Below are 16,434 nucleotides of genomic sequence, written 5' to 3'. Positions count from 1 at the left end.
TATAACTTAGCTCAATTTAATATTTACAATGATCAACCTGCTAAGAAGCAAACCAACATGACAACCATAACATTTTTACACCCATACCACTTATTGGAGCTTTATAACACAACTCATGGCGGTATTTACATCCATATACATATGTACTATATCAAAAACATCACACCAAAACATATACCAAAAACATTTGCTCAACTAGTGAATAAAGAAGGATACATAGCCCGCATCTGATCCACCATCTCCCATGTAGCTTCATTGGGCCCAAAGTGCTTCCACTACACTTTAACCTACTCGATTTATTGGTTCCAGAGCATGAGCATATTTCTTTGCAAAATACATTGAGGTTCTAGCTGGAATTCTCCTTCTGGCTCCATTTTCAATACCAACCAATCAATAACATGATAAACATCTTTTACATATCTTTTAAGCAATGAAACATGGAAAACATCACAGACTTTCACTGTCGGAGCAGTGCAAGTCGATAGGATACTGGTCTAATCCTTTCAAGAATCTTGAAAGGTCCACAAAACCAAGGTGCCAGCTTGGCACACGATCCAATCCTCAAGGAGCTCTTCTTTGGCTTGATGCGCAAATACACCTGTTCCCGAACCTGAAACTCCTTAAACAACTTGTTCTGATATGCATAAATTTTTTGCCTGTCCTGTGTTGCCTTTAGATTCTTCTTGATAAACTACATTTCCTGTTCCATCTCTTCCAACATGTCTGGTCCTATAAACACCCTATACACTGGATCACTCCAACTTATGGGAGTTGTTAGGGCCTAGATTTGTCTCAGGTTGAAAAGACAAGGTTCTAGGTCCACATCAAACCACGCTCAGCCTCGTAGCTAGCCCTACGAGGACAGGAGAGGGCTCTCTCCGGGTCAATCTCGGCAAAAGGTAATCGATGAGGCTCGAGATGACTAAATTGGCAATTGATCTTAGGCTAGGTATGAAGTACAAGGAGTTTGAAGTTGATTTTTGAGGTTTTTGTTGAATCAAAGGGAAAGGCAATTTTGGGTGCGGGGATGAGACACAGTTTTTGCAGAGGTCTACTTGGGGCAAGGTAGGCGATTGTCTTGATGCTTTTAAAGAAAATGAATGGCTAGATCTGACTGGTGAGAAGCTAAGGAGAGCAAGAAGCTTTCAAGGATTCTCCTTAAATAGATGAAAACATGAAAAATCAAACAAATTCAAAGGCAGAGCATAACAATCTATGGGTTCTACCTTAACACTTCATTTGTCCAATTGCAGAAGATGAGAGAAGGAAGATGATACAAATAACAACTTACAAATACTGAAAGAAGCACACCATCAACACATAAAGCCACATGGATCCCAAACAGTGCTGCAAAACCCTGGTCTTTCCTTTGCCAAAAATGCAGAAGTGAATGTACAATAGAGTGTCAAGCTTTTCCCAAGAGTCCAACCCTGAAAATGACTTAGAAATTACATAATATAGGCAAGCCAACCTATTCCCTTGCCTCTAGGGGTCGAGCTCATCATTCTAGGAGCTGTTTCAACCAATTCTAAACAAAGCACTACAATCTAGGCAGTCAAAACAACTTGCCTCTATAAGGTAGGAAACTGATTCATTCATTAAATTTTCACTCTTTGGTGAATGAATCTTCTAGAACAAGTAACTAAGTGTCAAAATTACATCATTTTCAATCAATTACATCAAGAGAAGTCAAAAATTACATCACAAATCAAAACTAGTCAAACTGGCCGAATTTCTGAGCTGAAAGATGAAAAACTAGGCAAAAAATCTATATGCGCCGCGCTACTTTACTGCTGATTTTGAGGCACCTTATGAAGTCAAAATTGAGCTCAAGTTGGATTGTTGGAAATCCCTGCCTGTCTACTTTCCAACCCAAGTGGAATTTTCCAATTTGGTGTCCATTTTCCCCTCCAAAAGTGCATTCTCCCAAGACTGCTTCCTGTGTGTCAAAATAGGGGCAGTGAGGTCATTTTTTGCATGTTTTTTGACCTTTTGGGGACCCAAAATTTGCCCAAGTTTCTTGTCCAAGTACCAAAATTCATGATTTCCCATGACAAATTCAAAACTGCAAGCCATTTGTAATTTGGAGCTCCCAATCCTATGTGTCGCGCAAGGTGCGCGGCGCATATAGGGAAAAAACCTGTTTTTAACACAAAAATTTCCAAAATGACCAAAAATGCCCCAAATCTCTTGAAATTTGGGCTGGAGTTTCCTTATCAAGTGTGATGATGGGCTAAAGAGGCCTCGGCCAAAATCTGAAGACGATCGAGCTCCCTTTGCTTCTTTTGCTTCTTGATTGCCTTCTTCAAATTCGCCTTTAGATTCCTTATCTGAGCCTTGCAAACTTGGTTCCGTGCCCTGTAGTGGACGGCCATGTGTCTCAACAATGCATTATCTCTATTGGCCTTGTTCAGCCGCTTCTCCAAGTAAATGTTGACCCTCTCGAGATTAGACTCTCGATCCTCATTGATTTGTCTCTCTAGAGGAGTGAACTCAATCCTCCTATGTCGGGCAGCTTGGCGATTCTCACAGATGTTCTACAACTCCATGATCGCATGTTGGTCTTCAAGCTGCTTATTTCTCTGCTCCAGATACCTGATGTTCCATTTGGCCATCTCCAACTGGATTTCCAAGGCTTGAATGTCTGTTTCTTGCTCCTCGATAATCCTTCTATATTTGGACTTCTCCGAATCTGTAGCTGTCTCATCATCAGGAATGAGAACGAAACCTGATGGCTCACCTGAAGGCCCCTTCTCATGCTTGGGCTTCTTGCCCTTGTCCTGTACCTGTGCCTGTGTAGCTGAAGTCGGAAGTGAGGCCCCTTCCATGCCAGGTGGAGATAACACTCGCTTTGCTGCTGCAAACAAAGGTCTGGTGCCTTTCGGATAGCCTCTCTGATATGTAATGAAAATAGGCATGGTCTCATGACGCTCATACTGCTGAGAAGGTTCACCCTCGTGTTTCACCTCTGATACTCTTCGTGAAGCTCTTAAGAAATCACGAGAGATGAAATCATCCCAAGTGATGCCCTGCAATCCAAGCTGATGAACCACCAAAATCTTTATAAGAGCAAAATGATAGACGCTGTTAAGTTGCTGCTGAGGGGTTCTATGTTGTATAAAGGTGGTCATCCTCTCTATATTCTAGCAAATGAAATACAGAATGTTCATCATCCGCACCCTGGTGAAATGCATAAGAAACTTGATGTGATAAGCATAAAGACAAGAGAATCGTCCCTCACAGCTGAAATATTTCATGATCAATCTCATGAGTGGAGCATATTCATATTTCAGGTATCGAAACGGGAACACTCCCTTGAGCTACCTCAAGAAATTGGTTTTGATGTATGGCTCATAATGATGCCGGTCAATCTGTTGTTTCTTGTGCCATAGTTCACCAATATTCGGTATACCTGTTGCTAATGAAACAGTTTCTGGTGTAAGTGTAAAGGTGACACCAGCCAAGATAGCTTGGTCTCCGTGCAAGTGCAAGACAAAAAGACGAGCCAACTCATGATGAAATTGGACCTCAGCCACCTTTTGACAAAACTCATAGCAAGACTGATGCTCAAAACACTGCATAGCAAGAGGACAGGCATGCAGTTCTATAAGGGTGATTGGTTCTTCCCTGACATGTTTACCACTTTTACGAGGCCTCCGGGGTTCCTGTTCTCCCAAGGGAGAATCACTTTGGGTTTCTGCCTCATATTCATATGAATGACCAGACGACATCACTGCTGATACACAAACTGCCTTGAATGAATGCTGATATGTGAAACTGCTGTATACAACTGAATGTGGACTGCTCTTTTTGATCTAAACAATGCTGTGACCAAGGGGAAAACAAATGTAACAAGGGAATATTAGGAAGGGGAAAATATCAGGGAATTAGGGAATTTTGAAATAAAATGTAATTAGGGAGGGGAGGGGAATGTATATATGGGAATAGGGTTTGGGATATTGAATAGGGTTAAGGAGTGTTTTATAGGGGTAAGGGATTAGGAGTTTAAGGATTGTAGTGTAGGATTGATGAGGGGATTTGGAAATGAGGAACAAAGGGAAATGGGGAAAGGAAAAAATCTTGGTGACAAAACAGTGTTCAAAACCTACGACAATTTTCCTTATTTGCAAAGGGAGGTTTTCAAAGTCTTATTTCAACGGCATTATCCATGAACCAATCACATTCACCATCAAATACAAAGAAAAAGTAGTGGATGTGAGCCTACCTGGCAAATTGATGCAACGTTTGGGCGATTTGATGAATTTGCAAACAAATTTCGGGCTCAAATCTATAAGCGCCGCGCTCATTACCCAGTCCGCCGCGCACACTATATGCGCCGCGCTGGTTCAATTTTACACTGGCCGGAAGTCCTGTGTGCGCCGCGCACACTATATGTGCCACGCAGGTTCAATTTTACACTGGCCGGAAGTCCTGTGTGTGTCGCGCACATTCTATGCGCCGCGCAGTCTGTTATATGCGCCGCACAGTCTGTTATATGCGCCGCGCAGGTGAATTGTGAGCCAATCTCCTCCAAAACGCACAAATTCAGCTTGAAACGACGTTCTCCACCCTTGGCATGTACAATGGATTGAATATTCATTGAAAAATCCTTATATAGACACCAATTTGATTTTTTCCTCTTCAATAACCCAATTTGTTATGTTTTGCAATTGACACTTTTTCAAGATTAATAGAATTTTGAACTTTTTGTTTCCTCCTTAAATTTGGTTGAAATAATGAATTTCTTTGACAATTTTTTGCAGGGATAGCTGAGATATGATCTGGCAAAGGAGACCAGGGCTGCACCTGGACAATTCAAGAACTGAAATTTTTGAAAAATTATTACAAAAACGAAATGTCGACTTATCTTCAAAACAAAGTTTTGAAGAGAAGTCATAATCTATCCATATGACGATAAAAATCTTTGAGATAACAACTTATCAAGGGCCTCCCTCTGGCTTGCTGGCTTTATTAGACTTTGTCAAAGACCAAATTCACTAACCCTAGACCTAATGACTAAAATAACTGTTACGACCTAGAAATTGAAACAAGATTGCAAATGACTTTTCAAGACATGAATTTTATGAACAGACCTGAGCCAGCAGTGCCAAGCATGAGGGGAATGAGTGACACAAGCCCTTCCATCAGGTTTATGGCATGCTCCTAACGAAATGCAACTGATCGAAAATGATGGGACACCTAAACATGAAATGCAAAAAAGAGTTTTGATCTCTGACGGAGGGATGACCAGACCGACTCTAACAAGAGTATTACAACTCCACCCATTGAATGCCTCAAACAGACTCATCCTCAGTGACTCCTGGTAACGATTATTATAAGTGAAGTCAACCAAGGGAAGGTACTCCTTCCATCTCCCCTGCTAATGCATCACATACATCCTCAACATGTCCTCCAATATCTTATTGACCCTCTTTGTTTTCCCATCTGTCTACGGAGGATAAGTTGCGTTGAAGGCCAACTCTATTCCCAAACCTACAAATAACTCTTTCCAGAATCTAGAAGTGAAATTAGCATCCTTGTTTGACACAATCGTCTTCGATACACCATGCAACCTCACTACATCTCCGATGAATACCTATGCCACATTACTAGCTGAATATGTAGACTCTACCTTTGTCAATCTGTCCACCACAACCATGATGGAATCGTGTTGTCTAGATGTCCTTAGAGAACCTGTGATGAAATCCATGGAAATAACCTCCCACTTCCACTCTGAAATCATAATCGGTTGTAGTAGCTCACTTGGAATCATAACCTGCCTTCACTTGCTGACAGTCAAAACATCTAGCCACAAACTTTGCCACGTTCTTCTGATAAAAATTCTTCACTGCTGTCAATGTCTTGCGGTATCCTAGGTGACCTGATATGGTTTTGCATGAAACTCTCGCAAGATAGTCTTCTTGAACTCAGAGTTATTCAACACATATATCTTGTCCCTAAATCTAACCAAACCATCTGGTGTAAGACGATAGTCCACATCCTATTCACCTGTACCCTAATGTAACCTATGCATAAGCTCCATGTACATGTCATCCCGTTCTCCTGCCTGTAAGATATGATCCTATAATTCTATCCCATAAGAACTCATAGTTGCTATATGTTTCACCTGTATTCTCATGTTAAGAGAATACATCAAGGGCTTTCAAAGTGGTAGGAAATTGATTGATAGTTGGAGAACCTAAATCTTTCCAACAAGCAATATACATAATACACGTAGAGGCTCCTTCGTCAATAACCGTGTGAAACACTCGTTTGGTTTTGACAAAAACTAGTATTTGAAAAGCCAGTTGATGTGGGAGTCTAGGTATATGAATTTCAAGCTAGAAGATAATAAGATTAGAATCATGAGAATCAACTGCTCCAATAGCTGACAAAAGTAAATTTCTTCGTGTTGGACATGTTTGCAGCACTTCAAGAGCTAACATTGTTGAAGGAGACATAGACAGGTCTTCAACAATGTTGTAATTCTGAGTAGCTCTAGCATGTGGGTTGAAAGCTAGCTTTCAAACAACACCTTTTGGAGGCAGTCAAGTCATCATTTCAGGGTTTGCTTTCTCAATCTGTAATACTTCAAAAGGAGGAGGAGGAATTGAAGTAGAAGGTTGACTAGATGAACTAGCATCATTTCCGTTTACTATGGGACCCTTAGTGATCTGAAGTTAAATAGGAACACGACAAACTACAGATATAACCATAAATACAAAGATGGAGTAGAAATAACACTTCATTTCATTAATATCAAAATACTGAAAAATGCTTACAAACATAATGGAAATAAACTAGCTCGGGCGATGGTAGCTTATCTCTGAGAAGAGATGTGGCAGCTACATGCCTCTGAACTGTGTTACAATGAGGCTTAAGGGCCTATTTATTATTTAACAACAAGGGAAAACCCTAAACAACCAAAACCCTAACCCCAGAAGAGTTGTGCTGGACATAGGGGATCCTTTCATCCCATGTGTGTGGATGCTTTGAGTTGTACATGCGTAGAATGTGTATGATCATCATGTTGATGACCTCCATTTGTCCATCAGTTTGGAGTGTAACATCGTGGACTTAGTAAGTTTGGTATCTAACATCGACCAAAGACTTGACCAAAATTCACTTAGGAATATACTATCTCGATTTGAGATAATGGATTTTGGGATCCCAAAGTGTACCCACACTCACTCAAAGAAGATCTTAGTAGTGGCATCTATTGTGATACTCTTCTTGCAGGCCACCATGATGGCCATCTTAGAGAATCTGTTGATGAACACGAAAGCACAGTCGTTGCCTTGCTTAGTAGAAGGAAGGCCCGACATGTAATCCATGGAGATGGATTCCCAAGGTTGACTAGGAGTAGGTAGAGGAGTATATAGGCCTTGCTTCTTGATGGTTGGTTTGGAAATGGCATAAGAAGTGCAGGATTTAATGTACTTCCCAACATCCTCGCGAATTTTTGGCCAATAAAAATACTTCTACAATAATGCCAATGTTTTCTCTACTCCGAAATGTCTAATGACCCAACTGTAGTGCGCCTCCCAAATCATCTTGACACGCTCACTTGAAGGAACACAAATGTGTCCCAGGTGGCATAACAGTGCATCCTGGAGGTGAAAATTTGGAGCTTGCTTCCCTTCTAGGAGTGTTTAGCATGTGCTGTTGAATTCTAGATCGCTTTTGTAAAGATGTGGCCACCTCGAAGTCTTGTGCCCATAGGAGTCGAGCACAGTGATCAGCGCCATGGCTGGTGGTCGGCTGAGGCTGTCTGCAACATTATTGGTGTTTCCCTTCTTGTACTTAATGGTCAAATGAAATTGTTGCAGGTATGTGGACCATTTTTTATGGCAATCATTTTGCAACTTACCTTGTGTCTGTATGAACTGCAAGGGTCAGTGGTCTATGTGGATGATTGTTTCCTTCACCAGTATGTAATGCTTTCATTGATGGCATGTATGTACAATGGAATACACTTCTTTGTCATAAGTGGGATACTTTTGGACTGTGTCTGAAAGTGTTTCATGGTGGTAAGCCACTGGATGCCCCTGCTAAGTAAGAACTGCACCAATATCATAGATGAAGGTGTATGTCTCAATCTCAAATGGTTTCTGGAGGTTTGGTAATGTGAGCACTGATGCAGAGTAGAGGCAATGATTCAACTCATAAATTGCCTTCTGTTGGGTTTCAGACCAATTTTTTTTCCTTCTCTCTGCCCTTGGTGACTTGAGTTAAAGGCCAAGTGATATGAGAGAACCCCGACACGAACCTGCGGTAAAAAATGGTAAGACCCTGAAAGTTGCGGAGCTCTGTTAGAGTGGTTGAGGTTGGCCAATCCCGAATGGCTTGTATCTTGGTTGGGTCCACATGCACACCCTGCTCATCAATGATGTACCCCAAATATTGAACCTGGGTCATGCCAAAAGTGCATTTCTCCAAATTGGCACACAACTTGTGTTGTCACAGGGTTATAAGGACCTGTTGAATATGGTGGAGGTGCTCTTCTCAACTCTGGTTGAAGATCAATATTTCATCTAAGTACACCACCAAAAAATGCATTGGCAAAGGGTTGCAAGATGTCATCCATTGATCTCATGAAGGTTGGGTGGGCATTCATCAACCTGAAAGGGATGACCAGTCATTCAAAAGGGCCCTCCTCAAATTTGAAGGTAGTCTCACACATCGTAGGGTTCGATAGGCACCTGGTGATAACTAGACTTCAAGTCAATCTTGTTGAAATATTTGGCCCCCCTGAGCTGGTCTAGAAGGTCATCAATATGCGGGATTGGGTACCTATTCTGGACAATGATCTTGTTCAGCGCCCAATAGTCAATATAGAGCCTCCAGGCCTTGTCCTTCTTCTATACCAATACAATTGGGCTCACACGTGGTGATGAGCTTGGCTTGATGTGCCCTTTCTACAACAACTCTTGAATCTTCCCCTTGATCTCATTGTTCTCCATAACAGAGTGTCGATAGATCATTTCATTGGGTAGCGGTGCACCTGAGATCAGATCGATGGAGTGCTTAACTTGAAAGTGTAGAGGTACCCTTGTAGGTGAGGAAAAAATGTCCCTATACTCCTCCATGACCTTGTCCATCTGTTTCTGTTGTTCAAAGGAGTCCTCTCTAGAAGTCATGGCCACAACCTTCTTCTTTCCTTAAGGGTGAATCATAAGGAAAAAAAATTTGTTGGCCTGGGAAATGATCTTACTACATTGCTTTGCAGTGATCAAAGAGATGGTGGTAGGCAGGGCTACCTTTGGTATCCTGTACAAGTTATTACCCAAAGTAATAATCACATAGCAAGGTCTAGACTCATATACAACATGTCACTTCCACAAGTATGGTTGTCCTAATAATACATCACAAACTTCAAGAGGAGAAACATCACACAGTACCTCATTCCTGAAGGGATTGATATTGTAGGGAAGGTGGTAATATTGGCTGACACGAAGATCTTGTCCTTGGTCAAGCCAACCAATGGTGTGTGAATGTGGATGTGTTGTCATCGATAGGCCTAGCTGCTTCACGACCTTTGCTGAAATGAGGTTCTTTTTGTTGAGAAATCTAGGGCATTCAATGTTAACAATTTCTGTGTTGGATAATTGCTTGTGATATGATTGTACTTCTTAGCTTATGATATTTTCTTTGTTAGCTTATTAACGTGTTATTTTCGTCAAGACAATTATTAAAATAAATAAAGACAAGTGACACAATATATAGGCTTATCTAGCCAAGGCCAAAATCTCTCACCTCTTGAGAGGAAAATCTGATAAAAAAATCTTCTTCTAGATCTTCGAATGGTAAGTACCAAGACCATGACACTCACCCTTGACTCTAGTATCCTCTTTAGGAACCTTGTAACCAACCTTGTCTTCCTTCCTTTGCCTTTCATCTTGATCTAGAACTGCTTCTTCTTTGCTTCTTCTAGATAAACTCGATCTCTGTTTCTTACACTGCACCTTCACAACTACCCTAGATAATCTCCGTCTCTAGGTCTTCTAGAGAAAATCTATCGCTACTTTGTTGCCCGAGAAGATTCTTTCCTTTGCTATCTCGTAAGAAACCTATTCACGACCTCCTTTTCTTGATCCATAAGATCCCTTCTTCGGTGCCCTAGAAGATCCTTCTTCACTGCCCCAGAAGATACTTCTTCACTACCCCAGAAGATTCTTCTCTGCTGCCCCAGAAGATTCTTCTTCACTGCCCTAGAAGATTCTTCTTCGTTGCCCAAGAAGAGTGTCCTTTGTAGCCTTAGAGAAAGCCCTTTTTACTTCCTCTTTTTCGCACTTCCTTATGCACTTCTCTTCACTGAAATCATATCAAACTTCTTCTAGTTCTTGTAGTTGATCTCTAATTTTTGATATCCTCATGAAATATGAGGCTATTCCATCTTCCTTGATATATTTAGTTTTTATATTTCTTGCCTTAAGGAGATTACTTCTCCTCCAGTACTTACAGAAAATGACTCTACCAATTTTTCATATATAACTTTTGCAGTTTCCAATTTGGATACATATGGGATTAGAGAGTCTTTTATAGATTCTATAAGAATCCTTTGGGCTCTCACTTCTACCTTCATGTATCTAGCATGAGCTTGAGTATCTTATTTTGGAGGTTGGGTTATTGATCCCTTAATGTGATCCATGAACTCATTCTCAATAAGATTTAGGTTAGTCCTTTTCTTCCATGTAAGGAAATTTACAGCCCCAAACAATTTATTGTTTTCCTTGCAAAATTACATTTTGATATTATTAGATATAGTCATAGACTTACTTGTCATATTGCTGCTTGCTTTCTCCTTTATCTCGAAGTTGATAGGAGACCTTATTCTTGAGTGATTGATGAGATAGAGATTGATTCATGATCCTTCGATGATGTGATGATATCTGAAGTGCTTCTAGGGTTTTGATCTCTATTCATGCTTCCTTCTTCGATCTAGGGTTTCTATGATGTAGATCTTGATCTTGTTGATAACCTTAAACTTGATTTGATGCCTTCTTTGAAGATTGGTTCTTGTGTGTCAGCTTGCTTTGATTTCCCCTTCTTGTCTTTAGCACCTAAGCTATGATACCATGTTGAGAAATCTAGGGCATTCAATGTTAACAATTTCTCTACTTGATAATTGCTTGTGATATGCTTGTACTTCTTAGCTTATGATATTTTCTTTGTTAGCTTATTAGTGTGTTATTTTCATCAAGATAATTATCAAAATAAATAAAGACAAGTGACATAGTATATAGGCTTCTCCAGCCAGGGCCAAAACCTCTCACCTCTTGAGAGGAAAACCCGATGAAAAATTCTTCTTCTAGATATTCTAATGATAAGTACCAAGACCATGACACTGACCCTTGACTCTAGTATACGCTTCAATAACCTTGTCTCCAACCTTGTCTTCCTTCCTTTACCTTTCTTCTTGATCTAGAACTGCTTCTTCTTTGCTTGTTTTAGAGAAACTTGATCTATATTTCTTACACTGCACCTTCACAACTACCTGTTGTAGCGGCTACAACCACCCTCCAAAATTTTGGCCTGCACCAATTTCAGAGCCTCCCTTGAAGAGTTCACTTGATGGCTGCACACACTCGAGTTCACTCTGTGAGCTCGTGTGAGTCTTTACATCCATGTTGCTTGTTCATTGCATTCAAGTCTCTGCATGTTGATGTCCAAGTCATGCTTGCGACCATGTTCTGGTTATGCTTGAAGCCTTTGCTTCGTATGTGTTTGTTGTGTTCGCCATGAAAGCATCTGTCATACTCACACATAAAGTCACAATCGTTGCCGCACAAGCATCGTCTCAATCAACGAATGATCAATCACGAGTGTCGCACTTTTTGCTTGCACTGTCAGTCAATCATGTTGAACTTGTGTGTCTAGATGGTTCGGTCATTTTGTCGTCAAGTCATGTGAGTGTGCGTTCGTATGACCACTTAAGCACCTTTCGATTGTTCACACACTTAGTCATTTTTCCTGAAGTTCTAATGACCAGAATCCTCACTGACAACCAGACCATCACCCCGCCTTCAACTCGATCGACTGTCAACCAGAACAACGCAGAAGCACCAAGCTAGTCCTTCCAAGTTACGCTACCCGCAAGCAATCTCAATCAACTCTCATGCTGGCCTCCTAGACAGTCAGACCCAATAGTCACCCCGGTACTGACTCCCCTCAAAATTTGAGTAGAGGCCATTGACCTCACCCGTTGAATTGACTAAGGAAATTATGTAGACAATGTAGAAATTTTGAATAATTTAACACATATTCAACAGAGATTATCCTGATCATGTACTATTGCGGAATACATACACAATACATAAGCTCCTCTACGTTGATCATCAATATAGCAACATCAATAACAATAAAACATCAAGAGCATTCACACATTAACACAATATGTAACCCGGGGAAAGCATCTCGCTAAAAACCCCAACTATCTGTATATTAATGATCGAGACCATGTAACATTACAAAGTACAATGCTTATCACAAGAAATCCAGTACCAGCTCCACCTGTTACACACAATACAGCTAAGATCTGATCTCCAAATCTATTCCACTGCTTGCCTGCCTCCACTGCTCAATACCTGCTCAAGAATGAATGAGAATGGTTTACCAAACTCGTATTTCACCTCCAAAGAATCACTCACACTGTGTAAGACGTGAGTAGAGGCTATAATACTGGGCAAATACATGAGCAAACTCATTGGCATACTCAATCCCTTGATTGTGAAAGATCTGATGCACAACTATAGTCACAACTGATAGCATTCTGATTCTCTAACACCTGTCCCTGCTGAACTGAACATGCACTGACATGCAACTAAGTTAACTGATGTATTCTATAGTTGCATTATGAGTTAATAACTTGTGAATTAATTAATAACTAATTCACCCAACTCATCTCTAGTCTATTTTCCAGTTAGACTAAATACAACCAGTTTAACAAAGCTAAACTGAACACAACTCCATCAACTCCACAATCAACTCCACCAAACTCAACTGATTGAATTCTAATTGAAGTCATGCATGCAACAACTCAACTGACTCATAAGAAAAGCGTACTTCCTTCTGACAGCTGCATGGGCCACATCTGTAGCTCAAACTGAAGTGCTCCAAGAGAATAAGATCAAGTTTATAGTCCAAATATTATTATGAGACAATAATATTTGACTTTTCTATTTTTGACAGCCAGTCTAAAAATAGACTTTGATCACTCATACTGTGATCACCCACACTGTGGTCACCCACATTGTGATCACTCATACTGTGATCACCCATACTGTGATCATCCACACTGTGATCACTCATACTGTGATCATCCCTGTTGGGATCAAAAATAGAACTTGCGCCATAATTTTCCTGCGGGCCCACTTAGTGAAGGCGACTCTTTTCACTAAGCTCCATCATCTTGTTGCAATCTCAACACTCCCTCTCGACAAGATATGGATTATCAGCAACCCCTATCCTGCCTCGGTGGTACTCGAGTTTGCTCCTGGTGAGAGCCTTCGTCAGAATATCAGCATCCTGATCCAATGCAACATGCTTAGATCTATATGTCAATATGCTTAGATCTATCATGAAATACGGGATTAGCCAAGAGCTTAATGCAACTCTGGTTATCACAGTAAATCACAGTAGGATCCAAATGAGAACCGAAAAAACTAACCAGGATCTTCCTCATCCATATAGCCTCGCATGCAGCCAAACTTGCTGCCATATACTTGGCCTCCGCTGAACTGAGTGCCACGGATCTCTGCTTCCTGCTATACCAAGGAACTGCTGTCGATCCAATACTGAAGACCCCTCTTGATGTGCTCTTTCTGTCCGTTGGGCTCCCTGCCCAATCTGCATCCGTGAAGCCACATAGCTTCACCTCATCCTCCTATATGTACCACAAACCATATCCCGATGTGCCTCTCAAGTAGCGCAATACATGCTTGCCCGCCTTCCAGAAGAGCTTGGTAGGCTTAACCATAGCTTGTGAAAGCTGGTTAACTGCATAGCATATATCTGGTCGTGTATTGACCAAATACATCAGCGACCCCACCAACTGTCGATAAACAGTGGCATCCACTTCTTCTCCCGAAGTGGCATCCTCCTTCCTCCAACCTCCAGGAAGAGGAGTATCAACAGGCTTGCAGCGATGCATGTTGAACTTCTCCAGTATCTCCCGAGCATACTTGCCTTGAGAAACAAACAATCCACCACTGCACTGCCATATTTCCAATCCTAGGAAATAGTGAAGGAGGCCCAAGTCCTTCATCTCAAACTCTGTAGCAAGATCCTTCTTGCATGACAGTATCAACAGCTCATCACCCGTTAGAATCAAATCATCAACATACAATACAATGATAAGCAACTTACCCTCCACCACAATCTAGTATAGGTTAGGATCCGCCTCACTCTTGGAGAATCCAAGTCCTGTGAAATAGCTGTCTATCCGTGTGTACTAAGCACGTGGTGCTTGCTTCAACCCATACAACGCTCTCTTGAGCCTGCACACATGCGACTCGCTGCTGAAGACCTCAAAGCCTTTGGGCTGCTCAATGTACACCTCCTCCTCAATGACTCCGTTGAGGAACACAGTCTTCACATCCATCTGATGAATGTGCCATCCCATCTGCGCTGAGAGAGCAAGAATCGCCGTATGGAAGAATACCTTGCGACAGGTGCAAAGGTCTCCTGATAATCGATCCCCTCTATCTGTGAAAAGCCTCGGGCAACAATTCTTGCCTTGTACTTCTCCACACTCGCGTTAGCTTCCTGCTTGACCTTGTAGATCCATCTCGAACTCACCATTGATTTCCCTTCCGGTCTAGGAACAATCTCCCATGCACTGTTTCTGACAATAGAATCATACTCTTCCACCATGGCATCTACCCATGCGGGATCCTCCACAGCTTCCTCGAAAGAGGATGGCTCAGTCACAACACACTTGCTCATCAGAGCCATGTATCCAGTGTACCGATCAGGTGACTGTCTCTGCCTGCGTTGGGCTGTAGGTGGTCCTACAACTTTCTCTGCATCTTGAGCCATTCGCTCATCTTCTGTCAAGTGCTTTCGCCCTCTGATGGTTGGTGCTGCATGAGTGGTCTCTTCCACTCCATGAACCTCATCCTGTGGCTGATCCACATCCTGAAGCTCATCCTTAGGAACTAATAACTCCTCATCTGCATGCAAGTGTAGCTCCCTCTCAAGCGAACACTTCATGGCTTTCTCCTCCTGAAATTTTATATCCCGTCGCACAACAGTTTTACCACTGTCTGGAAAATACACACGATAGTTGTGGGGCGTATCAGTGTACCCTACAAATATCCCAACCTCTGCGGTCGGTTCCAACTTCTTCCTGGCATCCTTCGTCACATGCATGTAAATGTTAGCACCAAAAATCCTCAGATGAGAAAGATCAGGCTTCTTACCAGAATAATTCTCCTCGGGTGTACTCATGCCAAGTATCCTATGAGGACAACGGTTCTGCACATAAACTGCTATATTGCATGCTTCTGCCCACAAGTGAAGGGGTAGGCCCTGATCATGCAACATTGCCCGTGCAACACCCATAATCGTTCTGTTCTTCCGCTCAACTACCCCGTTCTGCTGTGGGTTATGGGGAGCTATGAGCTCTCTACGAATCCCTTCTGCCTTGCAGAAATCCTTGAACTCATCCGAGATGTATTCACCACCATTATTGCTCCTAAGAGCCTTCATCTTCTTCCCCGACTCCTTCTTGACCAGTGCTTTGAATTCACAGAACTTTGAATATGTCTCGCTCTTCTTCTGCATGAAGAAGATCCAGCACTTACGAGAGAAGTCATCAACAAAAATCACATAATACCTGTGTTTTGCTGTCGAAGCAACTGAGAAAGGTTAACATACGTCTGTGTGAATTCTCTCAAGGATCGTCGTGGCGCGACTATCCTTCTCGTGAAAGGTGGCTTTCACAAACTTCCCCAAAGTACACCCCTTGCACTGATCTGACTGCGCAAGTGTGCCTTTAGGAAGCCCTGTAGTGATCTGCTGCAGTATCTTCAAGGCTCCATGGTGAAGGTGACCCAATCTCCTGTGCCACAACTCGCCATCATCCCGGCTCACCAATCCTTCTGCCTTGCCCGCCATTGCTGCGCATCCATCTACATGCAACTGATAAAGGTTCCTCACTCGAACCCCTATCTTCCGGGTCTCACCAGTTGTCTTGCTGCGCAGGAAAGCCTTTCCCTCGCTGAAAACAACATCATACCCCTTGTCTTCTAACATCGCCACTGAGATGAGATTCTTCTTCAATCCTGGAACATGCATGACTTCCTTCAATACGAAGGGTTTACCAGACTCCCTCTCAAAGGAAATGGTACCGATACCGGTCGCACTGTATCTACCATCATCGCCCATCTCGATGTGCACTCCAATATCTTTGTCCTCCAGATCAGAGAACAA

This window comes from Pinus tabuliformis, chromosome 5_2 (assembly GCF_031772625.1).
Source record: "Pinus tabuliformis cultivar Carrire ecotype Pingquan chromosome 5_2, CPIR1, whole genome shotgun sequence".
Classification (NCBI taxonomy): Eukaryota; Viridiplantae; Streptophyta; class Pinopsida; order Pinales; family Pinaceae; genus Pinus; species Pinus tabuliformis.
The sequence above is the reverse complement of the archived record's forward strand: the minus strand, read 5'-3'. Positions refer to the sequence as shown.